Genomic DNA, 18860 nt, shown 5'->3' with positions numbered 1-18860 from the left:
TCACAGGATAATCACATCCAGTGGAACTCTCATATGTAAACAGAAGATTGCTTTCCAGGGACTCTGGTTCTAACATCTCAGTGGGGCTTTTTAAACCACTAATTAATCTAACCGGTAATTGTTAATGAGGCTCATCTTTTAGCAACTTTTTTTTTTTTTTTCTTTTTGCGTGGAAGAAGTATGAGAACTCATGGCAGGCTTAGTTTGTCCTCTGACAGTTGGAAAATTATGGGAAAAGAGCAAAGGACCCTCATGGGAGGGGAATAAAATTCCAATTAAACTGGCTGAATTTATGCAGTCACTTTATAATCAATACATGTTATTATCCAAACTAAATTTGAAAATTACCATTGATGTGCATGAAAGAGAAATCATCTAGGAAATAAATTCTGATCAAAGTTGTCAATATCCCGGGGGGGGGGGGAAAGAAAAAGAATGATGGTTCTATTTCCCTGCACTGAGAAATCCATCTGTAAAATGATCACAGTCGTGAGTCTGGAAAAAAAGAAAACCTTACAGTCTGTGCCTGGAGGGAGACAAGCGTGGGTATTTTCAAAAAGTACTAAACTTTTTGGTTTCGAACGTGCAAGAGGCAGCTGTTGTGAAGACAGAGGGTAGAGACTCAAAGTGTAAAGAGAACAAAAAATGTGAAGATCTGTGCAAAATTTTTAAATAAAAAATATTTGTGAAAGGATAGCATAAATAATTCTAAGCAAGGTAAGGATTCCAGGTTAGGATTATGGTGCAAAACGGCCATTGCTTAAGACGGGCTGTTGGAGCAGCGTTGGCCTAGCCTGGCTTCGCAGGGGGCTCTGGGTGGGTGGGGGGGGGGGGCATTGGGATCTCCTAGCAGAAGGGCGCTAAGGAGCAGGGGTCGGCAGGAGCATGGGAAGGTCATCTGAGTCAGTGCCGTGACCCCACATGACAGAGTTATTCAGAGGAGCTCAGTGCCCCCCCTGTATGTTCACGGGTGGGAACTCTGCGCCCCAGCCTGAGCCTTACCACATTGACAGGCAAGAAGGTGACAAGTTCTTTTCTCTCTCGTTCGTGGGCTACCATGTGTCGGGAACCAGGGACAAGGTACAGTCATGGGTGGCGTGGTCCTGAGCCCCAGAGATCGGCGTTCAGTGGTCCTGCTAGGGTTCCACCCTGACGGTGCAAATAATAATTTCCTGGCCCCAAATGCCAGTTGTGTGAGATTGAGAAACTCTGGTCTAGAGAATGAATCCAGGAGACCCACATGCTTTTCCAAAACCAAGCATAGCCCTTAGCCCACCCAGATGGGCCACGAAGCGACATGAAGCAAATATGTCCGCTTATCGAAACAGGCTTATGCCACCTGGTCTTTTCAGAAAATGGCTTCAATTTCTCTGCATTCAGGTCTCAGTAACTGGAAAAGGCGTCCCATGACTCTGTTTCTCTGATCGCATCATCTCAGCAAAGCAGGGGCTGAGTCACACAGCCACCTCGCCAAGAATGGGGACCGTGGGGGGGGGTGGGGAGGGACACGTGGCTGATGCAGAGTGCTTGTGCCTGCATCACAGGTGTGCGATCGCAGGTGTGAGGCCGACTGTGACCGCGACTCTGGAAGAGCCGGCAATGCACGGCTTGCACGGACGCCTCGGGAGGGGACCCTGTGGTCCCGGCACCCCCACCACGTCTGCTGCTGACGCCTGATCCATTCCCAGCGAGGAAAGGAGCCACAGGACTGGAGAGCAAATGAAAGCTCGGTGGGAAAGGAGGGTGGCGTTGAACTGGTCTCCGATTTAGCGTAACGGTCCAACGGAAAGTCGGTACATGCTGACCTGCTGTAATGGTTCCACGTGATCCAGTTAGGCAGCAGAGTGGTGTCTCTGTCTCGTATTCTTCTCTTTTCCCAACAAGTCCATTGGAAACCAACAGGCACTGCATCCTGTGATGCGTAAACCGAGGCGCGAGGAAAAGAACGCATGAGAGTCCTTGCCTGTGGTTGGGACTCTGGGGTCATAGCTCCTTTTCCCTGAATTAGTCCACCGTTTCAGTGTCTGAGCTGTCAGATTACCGATTGGAAAATGTGTAAGTCAGGTCCCTGTCTTTTCTACGGGGCCGAGTGGCCGGGACTGAGGCAGGGGCTTCACCTCCCTCGAGAGGACAGCAAGCCTGTGACCTCGTGAGGCCTCGTGGTGGGGGTCCAGATCCCCTGTAGGACCTCAGAGCCCAAAAGGTGGGAGTGGATGAGCTCAGACCCCGTGGCCCAGAGATCCTGCTGTAGAAAGAGATGCTCTGGAAATACATTCAAAATATATGGGTGGAGAGGCCATGGCCTGGAAAGGACTAGAGTTTAAACTCATAGCTGCACAAATTTTGAGAAAAGGTGGAAATGGAAACCCCTTGATGTTTTTCTTTTTTCTCTTTCTTGTCTTTCCTCTTCTCTTTTCTTTCCTTTCTTTTTTCTTTCCTTTCCTTTCTTTTCTTTCTTTTCTTTTCTTTCTTTCCTTTTCTTTTATTCCTTTTTTCTTTCCTTTTCTTTTATTCCTTTTTTCTTTCCTTTTTTTCTTTCTTTTCTTTTCTTTCCTTTTCTTTTCTTTCTTTCCTTTTATTTCTTTTTTCTTTCCTTTTTTTCTTTCTCTTCTTTTCTTTTCTTTCTTTCCTTTCCTTTCTTTTCTTTCTTTTCTTTCTTTCCTTTTCTTTTATTCCTTTTTTCTTTCCTTTTTTTCTTTCTTTTCTTTTCTTCCTTTTCTTTTCTTTTCTTTCCTTTTCTTTTCTTTCTTTCCTTTTCTTTTATTCCTTTTTTCTTTCCTTTTTTTCTTTCTTTTCTTTTCTTTCCTTTCTTTTCTTCCTTTTCTTTCTTTTTTTCTCTTTTCTCTTCTTTTCTTTTCTTTCTTTCCTTTCCTTTCTTTTCTTCCTTTTCTTTTCTTTTTTCTTTCTTTCCTTTCCTTTTCTTTTCTCTTCTTTTCTTTTCTTTCTTTTCTTTTCTTTTCTCTTCGTTTCTTTTCTCTTCTTTTCTTTTCAGGAATGAATAGCATCTTTAGCAATACACAAACATGTGGAAGGCATCTTTGTATTTTACGTGCAGGATGCTAGGACTACGCTGAAGACTCCAAGAGCAGGAAACATGTGGGCAAATTCATCTGGAATTTTCTCGTAACGGGGATGGTTTTTTTTCCCCTCCGCTCCGCTAATAATTCTACTCTTGATTCTCTCTGTAGACGTAGCATCAGTGGTTCTTAAACTCAGCAGACTACTTCCCCTGTAAGATCAGCCCCGGATAAAATAGTACGCACTATCTTTTCTGCAAAAGAGCAGCAGTATTTTAAACGACGGTGGAAAGTTATACAGATTTCATGTGTGCAATGTGGGGAATCTACTGGAACGCTGGAAGGCATGTTGCAGTAGGAACATCTTTAAATCCGAATGTGCCCCGGTAGGGCAGGCTTCATTTCAGGCTGACTCTGTGGCTTGAGACATTTACGGTGTTTGAAATACAGCGGGTGTGACCTGCGAGGCCATCACCCCGCGGCCAGACAAAATGTCACCTCCTATGAAATTCTGTCTTGCCTTCTTACTGTGTTTTAACTACACTGGCCTCTTTCGTCAGTGTCTGTTTTCTGTTTTATTTGGGGACATGCCAACACCTGGAATCTCTGTTTGCCGTTTTTTTTTTTTTGTTTTTTTTTTTTTAATTTTTTTTTTTCAACGTTTTTATTTATTTATGGGACAGACAGAGACAGAGCATGAACGGGGGAGGGGCAGAGAGAGCGGGAGACACAGAATCGGAAACAGGCTCCAGGCTCCGAGCCATCCGCCCAGAGCCTGACGCGGGGCTCGAACTCACGGACCGCGAGATCGTGACCTGGCTGAAGTCGGACGCTTAACCGACTGCGCCACCCAGGCGCCCCTCTTTGTTTGCCGTTTTATTTGCCTGGAGCAGCTTCTTTCTGAGCTTTGCAGCGCTGGTCCACAATGCCGTTGAGTCCTCAAGCCAGATGCCACGAATCCTAAGGCCTTCCCAGGTAGCACCACTGACTACCACTGGTCATGTTATCCTGTCATCTGGCTTTATTTCCTTCTCATCATGTGACACTTGCTGAAATCATCTTGTTATGTTTCATTTTTTAAAAATGTTTATTTTGGAGAGGGAGAGCAGGGGAGGGGCAGAGAGAGAGAGAGAGGGAGACAGAGGATCTGAATTCGGCTCTGCACTGACAGCAGTGAACCTGACGCGAGGGTCAAATTCACGCACCGCGAGATCATGCGTCACCTGAGCTGACGTCGTTTGCTCAACCGATCGAGCCACCCAGGTGCCCCATTGTTCTATGTTACATTTAATTTTAACATAATATATAACAGGTAACACATTTATATAATATGATATAAAATAAAATAAGATAGATTATATATCAATATATAGCTATGCTAAGTAGCGTATACTATTTATATACTCTATATTTTATTTGCAAACCTATAAATACGTTCTTATGCCATATTTATTATTGTATATTAGCACATATATATTACATACCCATCTCATAGCTTGCTATGAGTGAATAAATTTAGCCATTAAGCATCATTGGTTGCTAAGATTAAAAAGCAGGTGAACTTGCACCTTGAATTTTGCTAAACATGAACTATACTTACTCCAAATACAGGAAACCCGAGCCTTACCCAGGTGCCAGGCTTCGGGAAATATAAAAAAAGAGAAAAGGCAGACTGCGGGTCTGGGAAATATCATAGGTCACGAAGTTCAGATTCTTCAACAGATCAATTTAAGGGAATTTAAAGGGTGGGGAGTAATTCTACAGATTAAAAGCGATTTGAAGGACATCTAACTTTTTAAAAGTAGGCCAGATGAGAGTACTTTGAACAGGGTTACCTAGGGAGCGATAAAATAATGCACAGAAAGGAAGCTGTCCTTTCAAGCCGTGGATGAGAACTTGATTGCACACCTACCTCCTTCCAAGAAGCCGAGTGGCGGCCAGGCCTCCGTGTCTTTCCAGCCACACTCACCCCTGGTGGATGAGAATCTGAGGAAGGGACAGAGTGACAGGGGCTCTGCGTCTTGAGGCCTTTTTACTGCAGGAACTAGACCGCAGCCGTCGCCCTCCAGAATCTTCTCCTTGTTTCCTGATCGAGACAAGTGCCCTGGGGCCACCCCAAGCCCAGATTTCTTTTATGAGGGGTAGTGATGGGAGGGGCACACGTGGTTAGACCTGGGGGCTTCTGCCCGTGTAGTTCCGTTACTTCTGACAACCTTTGAAAAGGAAGTAAGTACTCTTTCTCAATAAATTATTCTCTTTATCAAATCCATCAAAATCAAAATGCTGTAGAAAGAATGACCTGGTAATATCTACATCTGCATCAGCATCTGAATCTATAAGTCGTCTGTATCTCCCCATATGTCATGTATGTCTAGATCTGTGTGTCTGTATCCAAAAATCGACTTACTGATTGATGCAGATATATTACATATACATATATATATATATATATATATTTCAAGGTGGTGTTATTCGTAACCCCAGTGTCCTCACCATTTGGCAAGAGTCCAGCCGCAAAATACTACTGGGTCTGCCGAAAAAGGTGACCCTGGGCACAACTCACACACGACTTTCTTTGGGTAGCAGAGTAAGAGCCCTGAACTGACATCACCAAGGACAGTATCTGTATGTATAAAATGGTATAAAATGGGTCAAGACACTGCAGGCTGACAGAAGACGGGCGGCAAAATCGACAGTTTGCTGTTGAAATTGCTTGTAGGGAATCCAGTGCCGTGGTAACCCCGTCCCCTCAGCTTCTCACGGAGACTGCAGCCCCCTTACTTTCATTCAGCTTTCTGGGGAGAAGTGCTCTTAGGCAACTGAGGGGCACCTGGGTGGCTCAGTCGGTTAAGCGTCCGACTTCAGCCAGGTCACGATCTCGCGGTCTGTGAGTTCGAGCCCCGCGTTGGGCTCTGGGCTGATGGCTCAGAGCCTGGAGCCTGCTTCCGATTCTGTGTCTCCCTCTCTCTCTGCCCCTCCCCCACTCATGCTCTGTCTCTCTCTGTCCCAAAAATAAATAAACGTTGAAAAAAAAATTTAAATAAGACTCGGGGCGCCTGGGTGGCTCGGTCGGTTAAGCATCCGACTTTGGCTCAGGTCACGATCTCGCGGTCTGTGAGTTCGAGCCCCGCGTTGGGCTCTGGGCTGATGGCTCGGAGCCTGGAGCCTGCTTCCGATTCTGTGTCTCCCTCTCTCTCTGACCCTCCCCCGTTCATGCTCTGTCTCTGTCTCAAAAATAAATAAAAACGTTAAAAAAAATTGTTTAAAAAAAAGAAAGGCAACTGATAGTCAAAGGAGGTGATAAAATACGATGTTCGTGTCTTTTCTGGAGGCAGCAGAGGGAGAGGAAGGGAGGTCGGCTCAGTCACTGGGGCGTGAGTTGAGTCTCTGTATTAGATGTTCATTAATTTATGCTCTCCTTCCTTCTTACAACAGCCAGGTATTGAGTCCCTACCACGTGACGGTCCTTTTCCCAAGAATCAGGACATGCTGGGAAAGATCCTTCCCTCAGGAGTTTATATAGTTACGTGTGTGCACACATGTAGGGGAGGAAAACCATTTCAGCAATTAACAAGTAAGTGTTTTAGGTCAGATGTGGCTAAATATGAAGGGAAACAAAGGAGAGGATGGTACAGGGAAGGTTCCTTGCAGTGAAGACACAGTCACTGAAGAGGGAATGATCAGGAAACCTCACGGATAAACTGACATTTGAGCATGGACCTCGAAGAAATGAACTGATAAGCCGGGGGATGTCTGGATGAAAGGACTGCTCTGGAGAGAAGGAAGAAAGATTTCGAAGGTCCTAAGTGGGGAGCATGACTGCTGGGTTAACAGAACAAGAAGAAATCCATGCCGTCCCAAAGGGGCAGGTTGTGGGAGATGAAACCCATGGTAGGCTGGGTGCTGGTGGTTAACCACGGGCCGTCGACGTTATGTCTGCTAGCTTCCCGCCATGGGCCCCCCCACCTTACGACACGCATACCACCTGCTCACGATTAATAGGGCAGGAGTAATCACGTGTTGCTGCATAAACAGAGGGTGTCGGGAATTAGCATCTCATCATGTTTCTCCCCAGGGAAGAGTGGATAGTACTAATAACTATCATCACTATCTCGGGAATGCTACACAACTTTTTCACTAACGTAGCGGGCAATCCAAAATATTTAGAGACGCTGTGTTATTATTCCAAGAGGACTTCACAGAGCATTTGCGATAGACTTTATTATTTCCAACCGAGTACCGTCTGGCGTTCTGATGTGATTGGAGCGGACCTGGTGACTTTTGAAGTGATTCTTGGTAAATTGACTGAGTTGTCAGCACAAAAGATGTGGCAATAATAAAATGATTAAAAATACATCCTAAGAATTTCAGGTCTAGCCAAGAAACAGGATAATGGAATGTAAATTTGAAGAAATGAAAAAAATCAATAATTTAAAATAGACTCAAAATGACAGAATTAGTAGACAGAGATAGTAAAACAATTATTGTAACTTTACTACATACAACTAAGAAACTATAAGAAAAATGGAACATATTAAGTAAAATTACTTTTGTTTTTCAGATCACATCTGAGGTATGAAAGTAACAGTATCTGAGATGAAAAATACATCAGGCAGGGTTTGACATAGATGTTGAGGGACAATACAAGATTAATGCAAGTGAAGCTATATCAATACAAACTGTTCAAAAATGGAACCCTAAGAGTGAAGAAATCTGAAAACAATACAGAGCATTAGTTAACAGCGAGAAATTCTCAAGTGGCCAAGCATACATATAATTGGAGGCCCTACAACAAAGGAGAGAGAAAAGGGAATATTTTAAAAATGTTTTATTTATTTTGAGAGAGAGAGAGAGAGACAGAGCGAGGGCAGGGGAGGGGCAGAGAGAGAGGGAGACACAGAATCTGCAGCGGGATCCAGGCTCCAAGCTGTCAGCACAGAGCGCGACTTGGGGCTCGAACTCATGAACTGTGAGATCATGACCTGAGCCAAAATCAGGTCACTTAACCAACTGAGCCATCGAGGGGCCCCAAAAAGGAAATATATTCCTTTATTCCAATATATTGGAATATATTCCCTATATTCCAATAGCCATAATTTGGCTATTGTTGAAATTCATGTAGACACTCTAAGCTCCCAAAATAAAAGCCAGAGATCATCAGATTATCTTAAAAAGGCAGATTCAACTAAAAATACTAGGAAAATAGTTTCTAATTTTCTCCGAGACTTACTCTTTAACCCATCAGCCAATTAGAAGTTTACTGTTTAAGTTCTGTATTCGAGGGGTGCCTGGGTGGCTCAGTCGGTTAAGCATCCGACTTCGGCTCAGGTCATGATCTTGCGGTTTGTGGGTTCGAGCCCCGTGTCGGGCTCTGTGTCGACAGCTCGGAGCCTGGAGCCTGCTTCTGCTTCTGTGTCTCCCTCTCTCTCTGTTCCTCTCCCACTCATGCTCTGTCTCTCTCTGTCCTTCAAAAATAAATAAAAACATTAACAATTTTAATAATTAATAAATTAATATTAATTAATAATTAACTAATTAATAAATAATTCTGTATTCAAGGATTATTCACATGTCACTCTATTATTGATGTTAGTTCATTCTATCATAGAGAACACACTTTACGTGACTTCAGTAAAATATGTCTACATTTGTCACGTGGTCAAGATTACGATAGAAATTGACAAATATCTCCTGTGCTTTTGAACATAAAATTATTTTCTGCTGTTTTTGGGTGAAACATGCTAAAACAGCTTTTTGGCTGTGTCTCTATATTGTTTGTTGTTATGGTCCCTTCCTTCATTCTCTTGCTTTGACTGCTTTACTGAGGTATGATAGCCACACAATAAGTTGCATATTTTTCAGCGTAAGATCTGAGGTTTTGGTGTATGTATGCATCCGCAAAACCTTCGATACAGTGCACAAAAATGAACATATCTATCCCAGCACCCTCAAATGTTTCATCATGCACCTTATCCTTCTCATACTCCATCCCCAAGCAAACACTGGATATGATTTGTCTCGAATTTTATATAAACTGAACGATAGAATAAAACATTTTTTTAAAATTGTTCTCATCCGGTGTAATTAACGAGCCTGACATTCACACACATTGTGCACGTGAACAGTGTGCTTCTGTCAATCGCTGTGTGGTCGTCTGTTACGTGAACATAGCAGTTTTTGTCCATCCACCTGTTGGGTTGTTTCCACTTTGGGGACGTTAACATTAGCATCTGTGTGCCAGTACTCAGGCGGACAGACGTTCCCATGCTGGATTGTGGGTAGTGGCCCTCTAAGGCAATGCGGTTGTCACACCTCACAGAACGATGCACTGAAAGGGGTAAATGTCACTGGGCGTAAATTTAGAAAAGGCATCGCAGATGATGCTGTTGAAATCCCCACTTTGCTGCTTCCCCACTCATGTCCCTTATTCATGACAGCTCAGAAACCCCTCGCTCCCTCCACCCTGCCACGCAGTCTCCTGACACTCAGTGATCAGAAACTACTTTGTTAGTCATCAGGAGTTGTGGTGTTGGAAGAATGTTTCAGTAAACAGTACAACTACCTGTACGTAGTTTTGAAAACACAGAATGCAAGCATGATCCTACGACGCTCACCGTAAGCAGGAAACAAGATCACTAAAAAAAAAATTGATGCTGAAAAAGAACACGGCATGTTAACATGTATGGTGACAAGTATTTGCATTTAAGAAATTATCTTCTGGGGCGCCGGGGTGGCTCAGGCGGTTAAGCGTCCGCCTTCGGCTCAGGTCATGATCTCGCGGTCTATGAGTTCGAGCCCCGCGTCGGGCTCTGTGCGGACAGCTCGGAGCCCGGAGCCTGCTTCGGATTCTGTGTCTCCCTCCCTCTCTGCTCCTCCCCTCTCCACGCTCTGTCTCTCTCTCTCTCTGTCTCTCAAAAATAACTAAACATTAAAAAAATTTTAAACCACAGCATACAAAAAGATGATGAATTTAATACTGTAAATAACTCCCTATCTTTGAACGACAAACAAGCTTTTCTGTTTTTCAGGGAATCAACCCACTATTTCTAATTTTGGCCACTGCTCAGCATGTGACGATGTACTGTGATTACTTAGGGTTTGATAGAAAGTAAGGGCTCCCTCCTATCTGCAGGTCCCCGTCGGGTCTTTTAGGCTGATTCAGGTCCCCCAGCTCTAGTGGCTTTCTCCTGACTGCCAGGAAGAGTGTCACAGCCCGCTGGGAATGGCAGAATGGCTTCCACAGCTCAAGGTGAGATCTGAGACCTGGGTAATTAGATCAGTAGCCAGGTCTAATTATGAGTGGATAATGGAATAATATTCAGGCTGATTAACTGTGCAAACCCATTATTTGCTCTAATGGAAAGTTCACATTCTTCTTCCTGAGCGGAATCTGACGCACAGATGGGTTTGCATGTGGGAGTGCGTGCCGGGTGCGTGTGTGTGCGTGTGTGTGTGTGTCCTACGGACTCCAGCTCAGCCCCAGCCTGCTGTGTTTGGGCTTGTGTGGGGACAAGTATGACCTAGGGGAGGGTGGGGTGGGTGGGGGCGGATGGGGCAGGGGCAGGGTCCCTCTCTGCCTTTGTTTAACTCTTTGATACTTTGTCCCTCATAGATATGTTTGGGCCAATTTTGGTGATTAAAACACATTGCCATTAAAAAAATATCGCCTTAGAATATTATTTGTCTCCATTGCAAGGTGGGTTTTTTTTTTTGTTCCTTTTACATTTTGCAGCTTGCCTCGCGCTCCTCCCCGTGGTCCTGGCCTGAGCGCCAGGTGCTGTGCTGTGTGCCCCACACCCAGTCCTGCTCCCTGATGCCCGCGCAGGGCCCCCGCCAGCAGCAGGAGGCACGTGAGCTGCTCTGTTGCGCTCCCCCGGCGGGCAGGGCCTCCCGGAGGGGATGCCAGGGGAAGTCATGGGTCAGAGTGGCCCGTGGGGGAGAGGCAGGAAGGGGACTGACCCCCCCCCCCCCCGGTTCTTCCCATCTCCCGTCTTCCCTTGGACCGAACTCCCTGCATTGTGGTTTCATCGTCTCCCCAGGCTGCCAAACGCAGGTCACTGCAGGAAAGCGTTCTACCGGGGCTGGAGGAGTCTGGAGAGGCCGGAGGCCCAGGGACCACGGCTGTTTGTGAGTTGCTGTGCCGGACAAGGCTGTGACTCCCCGGGCGAGGGCCTGGCGGGGCCCTGCAGTGATGGGGTGAACAGTGACATGTGTTCAGTGCCCAGAGTTCTCTGCTATTTGCTTTTGTTTGTTTTGTTCTTGTCTTCTGTCCTGTTTCTGGTGTAATCGGTGGGAAATTAAGCTGCAACGGACTCTGCCTTCTTCCCCTGAAGTTTAAGTTGCACGGAAACGACGATCAGCATCTAACTGAACCCAAGTTGGGTCTACGCTGTAGTTGTGAACATAAAGGCCATGGAGGACTGTTGGGCCTTTGGTGCCGGAGCGGGAAGGAAGTTATCCCCGTCAATGCGTTTCAAGGGGCCGGGAGAGAAGTCGTGTTCTGTTCACAGGCTCCACATTTATGTTCAGTGTGTCAGATACGCGTGGATTTGCAGGGAGATGTGAAGAGATGTGTGTTAGGAACAGCATCACGATGTCAGAATCGTGAGCTGCGTTTTCTTCTCTGTTCTAGGCTGTCCCCAGCTGTTCCCGGCTGTCCCTGGCCCCAAGAGGTCACAACAAGGCTGAGTTTGGCCTCTGCCCTCCCTGGGTGGGCGGGCCTCACAATCCCAGGTCCGCAGGAAGTGCCCGTTCAAATCTTGGAGCTACTTGGAATTTTTAAAGTGCATTGCACACACACTTCCTGTGACGTTTCCAGGGCCCTTGGGGAAGGTCGGACTGCAGTTGGCGTTTCCGTGGTGAGTGGGGAGACCCAGCAGGTGTAAACTCGCCCAACCTTCCTGAGACATCTGTGGTCAGCACTGAAGCCCGCAGAGTCCCAGGTCATTACCGACCATTGCACTGACCGGAGCAAGATGCTAAATGGAGAGCGAGGCTGCACGGCTGTGTCGCTGAGGGCAGCGGGTGACTCCGTGCCACCCCGGTGCCATCCACGAAGTGCTCTGGCCAGAGGGAGGGCTGGGGCTGTTCTCACGGATGCAAATCAGAGGAAACCTCAGGTTGCCTGGAGTGGAGACGCTTTCCCCCCCACTCCTCGGTCAGCTCTGCCTGAAAGCGGGTGCCAACCCCACCAATCCCACCCCCACGAGGAGGCGGGGGAGGACGCACTGGGGTCGGCGGGGGGGGGGGGGGGGCGCGGTGGTGTTTCACGCGGTCCCGAAACCGCAGGCTCGAACCACTGTCCGGCTCGGATGAGCGCTCATCCATCAGCACGGCTGGTTGCGGCGCGGTTAGCGCGACCTCCGGAGCCCGAGGAGGAAGGGCTCCGAGCGCTCCTTCCGGGGGGTGGGCTCCGCCGGGTCTGGGGGCGGCTCCGGATGGATCGGCGCCTCGTCGGACTGATAATGTGCACGCGCTTCCCGGAGCCCAGCCACGAGGCTGCCTCCTGCCGGACGCCTGGCGCGGGGCTGGCTGGCTGCTCACCGCTCCGGGAAGAAGTGGGTTATTTTTGACCCCCCGCGGCGGCCGGAGGGACCGCACCATCCGAGGCCCGTGGAGGCAACTCTCGGCCGCCCGGCTGCGAGATGGTCGGCGGCGTTTCCCAGCCCTTTTCATAGCGGCCGCTGCGGTAAAGGCGTCTAAAATCCAGCGCGTTGAAGCGCCCCACATCGTACCCTCCAGGCCTGTCCTGCAGCGATTGTTTGACGAAATCGCGACTCTGATCGGGCGGTGAAGGAAGGGGCGTGGCAGTCTGAGGGGGGCGTCCGCCCCCCCCCCCCCCCCGTGGCTGCAGGGGGAGACTCAGCTCGGGGCGGGGGGCTCCCACGCAGGAAACGCCTGCGCTTTTTGTCAGACTGGTTCTGAGAAGGGATGGAGATTTGTGAACCGGAAAAAAATGTACTTTTGTATTCGAAGCAGGCTCCAAGCTCTGAGCTGTCAGCACAGAGCCTGATGCGGGGCTTGAACCAACAGACCGCGAGATCATGACCTGTGCTGACGTTGGACTACCTGCCATATATTTTTTTTATCTTTTCATCTGTTAGTAGACAATTAGGTTGCCTCAATGCCTTGACTATTGGGAATAATGCTGCAGTGAATATGAGAGGGCAGATATCCCTTTGATAGTGATTTCATTTCCTTTAGAGATACATACAGAAATACTATTTTTAATTTTTTGAGACCCTCCATACTATTTTGACTAGTGGCTGTCACAATTTTTATTCCCACCAACAGAACATCAGGGTTACTTCTTCTCCACATCCTCGCCAGCATTTGTAATCTGTCTTTTTGATAATAAACATTCCAATAGGCGTGAGATAATATCTCATGTGGTTTGACTTGCATTTGCCTGGTGATTATTGATTTTGAGTATCTTTTCAGGTACTTGGCCATTGGTATGTCTTCTTTGAAAAATGTCTACTCATACCCTTTAGCCATTTTTAACTTGGATGATGATGATGGTGGTGACAGTGATTTGGCTATTGAGTTGTATGAGTTCCTTATATATGTTGGATATTAATCCCTTACCAGTAATCAGATATATGGTTTGCCAGTATATTCTCCATTTCTTAGTTCGCTTTTTCATTTTTGATTGTTTCTTTTGCCGTGCAGAAGCTTTTAGTCCAATATGGCCCTACTTCCTGAGTTTTGCTTTTGTTGCATGTGCTTTTGGTTTCATATAGAAAAAGTCCAGAAGCTTTTTTTTCCCTATGCTGTGTTCTAGGACTTTTATGGTTTCAAGTCTTACCCTCAAGTCTTTAATCCATTTTGTGTTGATTTTGTGGGTGTGTAAGAGTTCCGGTTTCCTCCTTTTGTATATGAATATCGAGTTTCCCAACACCCTTTATTGAAGACTCTCTTTCCGCCATTGAGTATTCTTGGATCCCTCGTCAAGTATTACTTGACCACATATGCTTGAGTCTATTTCTGGGACTCTCAATACTGTCCTTTTGGTCTATATTTCTGTTTTTATACCAGTAGCATACTGGCTTAATTACTATCGTTTTGTGATGTATTTTGAAATCAGGTGTGATGCTTCAGCTTTGTTCTTTCTCAAGAGTAATTAGGCCATTCGGAGCCCTTTGTAGTTCCGTACAAATGGTAGGACTGTTTTTACTATTTTTGTGGAAAATATCATTGGACGTTTGGAAGGGATTGCATTGAATCTACAGAGAGCTTTGGTGTAATGTGGGCATTATAGCGATATGAACTTGTCTGTGAACTCCACCTATGAGCATGGGGCATTTTTCCATTTATTTGTGCCCCCGTGTGTATATTTCATAGGAACTTCCAACAGTTGGTGATAGAGGGTCTGGGCACCCGCCACACGAGGCAGGAAGAGGTCAGCCAGACCCCTGCACCCACTGAGTCCCTCACATCGCTGGTTTTGTCTGCGTCCATCAGTGTGTCTTCACGGAGTGACCCCTCTACAGATCCAGGTGAGAGTTCTGAAACGTGAGTAAAAGCATCTGGGGTATCCATCCACTCGTGTCATGAGAACACACAGTAGCACTCACCAAGGCACGCAGGGGGGAGACAGCATTTGGAATTCATTCTGGGAAAGACGATACTGTTGTACTGGGCTGGTCTCATGCTTACCTGACACGGACAGTGTTCTATATTTTGCATTTTTAGGGTCTCAGGAAAAGTTGCCTCCGGCCCTTTGATTATCTTCCTCACATAAATCAAAGATTTTGGAATTTCACACTTAGATCAGCTCTTTTGTGAATCTTCTGATGCTACCTTGTAACAGTTACAGATTACTCAACCACGTTTTAAAAAAGGTTTAGGGGCACTTGGGTAGCTCGGTCGATTGAGCGTTCGACTCTTGATTTCGGCTCAGGTCATGATCACAGCATCATGGGATCAAGCCCCACGACGGGCTTTGCACTAAACGTGAAGCCAGCTTGGATTCTCTCTCTCCCTCTCCTTCTGCCCCTCCCCATGGCTTATATGCTCTATCTTTCTAAAATAACAGAACAAAACATTTCCTTAAAAAATAAACAAAAAAGGTTTAAAACACCCAAAAGCCTGAAGATGGGCAGTTTCAGCTTTGGTTCAGCAATTCTCCCTGGTCTCCAAGGACCCCAGCTCACTCTATCATTCTGCTGTACACACTGCATATCTATTAATCCTGAGCCTCCTGTCCTCATGGTCACAAGATGGCTGCCAGAGCTCCTGGCATCAATCATATCTTTACCTTATTTCCATTCAAAGACAGGCAGATGGTTTTTGTTTTGTTCACTTTTTAAAAAAAAATTTTTGCTTCCTTTTCTTTTTTTATTCAAGGGAGGAAAAGCTCTACAGAAGCCCCCCCCCAATGTCCTTTGAGATCCCGTCTGTCAAGTGGAGCCCCTCTCGTGATTGCTGTCATGGCCGTGAGTTTCAGCACAAAGCTTGGGGCATAACTGGAGCTCACTGATGGCAGCCTGCGAGCTGGCTACGTTTCTCTTAAAATATAATCGCCTGCCTGTTGCTCAGGATGTCATCGGCCTATGAGTTAAGGTGCCTCCAACATTAAATTCCTGAGAATTCATGGAGTCATGTTATGAAGTTCAACAAAACGCCTGGTAAGCCAATCCGAGTGAGTAAAAAACGGGCGCGTTATACCTTAAGGGAAAATACACATGAAAACAAGCCCCCATTTCTACTGACCCAAAAGGATAATGAGGATTCATTACCATCATTACCTCATCATTAAAAGGGCTGTTCTCCAATGCTGTTCAGCCTCATTAGAGGGATCTTAGCCATTGTGATGCGCAGTAAAGTCACGTTTCTTTTTGAACTTTTGTGATTCAAATTGTAACAATCTTAAAAAAAACTTCCCCTAAATTATCCAGCGCGGAACAGGTTTAGGTGGACTTGAGAGTCCTTACTGGAGTTTACTTTGAAACAAAAGACGTGAGACTCCATGCTGAGGGCCACCTACACTCAGTCACGCTCAGACCCACCCACACCGGTCAGTTCTTCAGAAAAACTCCTCTTTTACAGGAGTGTCGGGCCCGGGAGCAGTGAGAAATTGTCTGTCCTGGCTCTCAAGCTGTGCACAGCCTGTCCTGGGTCAGGAGCCAGCCCTGCGTTTTGTCCTGGGGCTGCCTTCGTTTGCACTGCACTTTCCATACTAACGGCAACGACAGGTCCAGAGTGCGGTGCCCAGGAGGGCTCTGGGGACAGAAGAGGTTCTGCGCTCTCTGGGACGGAGTCGGTGTGTTTTCGGTGGGGACAGGACAACGGGCAAGATAAACACAGCTCTGTCGGCCCCGGGGGTCACGAGGAAGCCTTGACCCTGCCTGGATCGCAGAATCTTGGTCAGTCTGAGCCATATTGACTCCACTCCCCACTTTGCCTGTGATGGGACCAAGGTCAGCATGAGATACAGTCCTGGGCCCCGAGACAGGGGGCTCAGAGTCAGCGAGGAGAGCTCCCAGATAAACGACCTTAACCACCTGACTCATCATGTTCCCAAGGCTAATGTCTGAGGGTTTTGTGCTTTAAGTCACTCATTACGCAGTCGGTCAGGAAAGGCCAATGGAAATGCCCAAGGTCTCTGACATTTGCTAGCTGCTGAAAAAGCCCGGAGTGGCCCTGCACCCCCTGCCCCCGGCCTTCCTCGCATGAGGAATTAAAAATCTCTATTATTATGGTACTTTTGGTCGGGAGTCCGATAACTAGTAAAACAAAAGGTATCTGCTGTAGACACGCACTTTTCTTTTTTTTTTTAATTTTTTTTTTCAACGTTTTTATTTATTTTTGGGACAGAGAGAGACAGAGCATGAACGGGGGAGGGGCAGAGAGAGAGGGAGACACAGAATCAGAAACAGGCTCCAGGCTCCGAGCCATCAGCCCAGAGCCCGACGCGGGGCTCGAACTCACGGACCGCGAGATCGTGACCTGGCTGAAGTCGGACGCTTAACCGACTGCGCCACCCAGGCGCCCCTACACGCACTTTTCTAGTTAGATTCTGACTCCTGCAAAAGGTTTTGGGCTCAAGACCGGGTCTCTCTCCAGGTTCAAGTGGATATTAGCAAATGTAAAGGTTTCTGTCCTCAAAATGACATTTTCCCCCCCTTGTTGTAATGGAAGGGATTGAAAGAGAATTGAAAAGGAAATCCGATTTCTCACCATGTGATTCTAAGTTCTAGAGTCCGTTGTGGGGATCGCGTGAAGTCACACAGCACCCCATCCGTGGGGAGTCCCCACGCTCCAGGGAACGCTGTTGTAATACGGAGCGAACAGAATTGATACTTTTCATGATGACAAGCGCGTATGAAATGTTTAGGTCAAAACGGAAAGTTTCGGAGGGTATGAAGTATCGCCCTACTCCCTGTGACTTTAGTAAATTGTGGTTTCGAACTTAGATGTGTCCACACACACACACACACACACACACACACAGACACCCACAAGCTCGTGGACTCCTCTGGTATGTTAGCGCTGAAGTTCAAGTCAAGAAATCGATATATTCTTAATCATCAGCTTGTTTTCGGAAACAGGGTTTCCCCATGGAGTAGCAAATGTTCGTCAATGAAATTCATCGCGACAGGAGCCTTTGTTGTGGCTGTTTGTGAGGTAACAGGGTGGTGTGGGCGCAAACACAGTCCTGGCAAAGACCTCGGATTCCCGCTGATGTTGCCTGGGAAGTTAAGCTGGACGCCCCTTGATTTTGGTTTTCTTGACTAAATCCCACGGTGCTCCAAGAGCCTTCTGCTCCTGTGCTCCCTCTCACACTCTGCCCGACGATGGCAGACCTTTCCTGATGTTCAGCATTTTGTGCCACATAGATGACTTTTGCCTTATTTACTGTGATGGAACATTTGCCGTAATGCAACGTATAATCATAGCAGTGTTACTTAAAATTATCGTCAGACACGTTTATTGAACCTAAGCACATATATTTCATACGGAAAGGACGTCTTCATTGCAAATGGGAAACCACGATCACTTGCTGTAAGAGGAAGGCAGCTATGCATCATACACAGCAAACCGTTGTATTTAGATGCTAATGTCCACCTAAGACTTGAAGTCTGAGTCCTGCTTCCTCTCCGTGGGTTAGGGAGGGTAATAAATGTCAGGCTGATGTTAGAGACTCAGGAGTAGCAGACGGAGACTCTGATGTGATTAGGACGACCCGGCGGGTACCGGAAGAACGACCCGGCGGGTACACGGCCATGTTGTTAACCGTGGCATTAAATGTCAGTTACCGAAGCTTCAGTTTTGGCATCCTTCAGGCCATCTGGCGCATCAGGTGAGACCTCAAAAGTGTGCACTCCCCACGTTGTTTCTGATACCGCTGGATGCCTGCAGGGGTTCTCTCTTCTCCCAGCAGACACCGTGCCCTGTGGAACTGGATGCCTAAGATTGAGATATGAGGACTTGATGTCTGGAGCTGCGGCAGCCATCCTGATCCTATGAGGTACACATCTCCTGAGTAAACCAATATGCCCATGATGGAAAACGGGAGTACAAAAAAAAAGCCTTGGAACCGGGTGCCTGGCTGGCTACGTCGGAAAAGAACACAACTCTTGACGTCAGGGTCGTGAGTTTAAGCCCCATGTTGGGTGTTGAGATTACTAAATAAATAAATAAACTTAAAAACAACAACAAAAGGAAAGAGTCTTGGACCTTGCTGACATCTCCAGCATTCTGAACCAATCCTGAGTTCACCTCTAGACCCTTTAGTGAAAAATTACCAAGTGTCCCTATGGCTAGAGGACCTGTTTGCTGAATGCTGGGTTGGTTACTTGTAGCTAAATACATTTAGCCTCTTATTCATGGATATCTCCA

The 18860-nt window shown here is 46.8% G+C and overlaps 1 long non-coding RNA gene across 1 annotated transcript in view; it reads left to right on the top strand.

The window, feature by feature from the left end:
* The window catches only part of LOC147575246 (uncharacterized), a 119865-nt gene that overhangs the window by 96404 nt on the left and 4601 nt on the right, over window positions 1-18860 (top strand). The window contains exon 3 of the long non-coding RNA XR_015242171.1: window positions 11057-11144. This is a non-coding gene — a long non-coding RNA (uncharacterized LOC147575246). The remainder of the gene's footprint in view (window positions 1-11056; window positions 11145-18860) is intronic.

Source organism: Puma concolor, chromosome D3 (genome assembly GCF_028749965.1).
Source record: "Puma concolor isolate L17-30 chromosome D3, mPumCon1.1.hap2, whole genome shotgun sequence".
NCBI lineage: Eukaryota > Metazoa > Chordata > Mammalia > Carnivora > Felidae > Puma > Puma concolor.
Note: the sequence above shows the minus strand (reverse complement) of the source record. Positions and strands in the feature narration are given on the sequence as shown.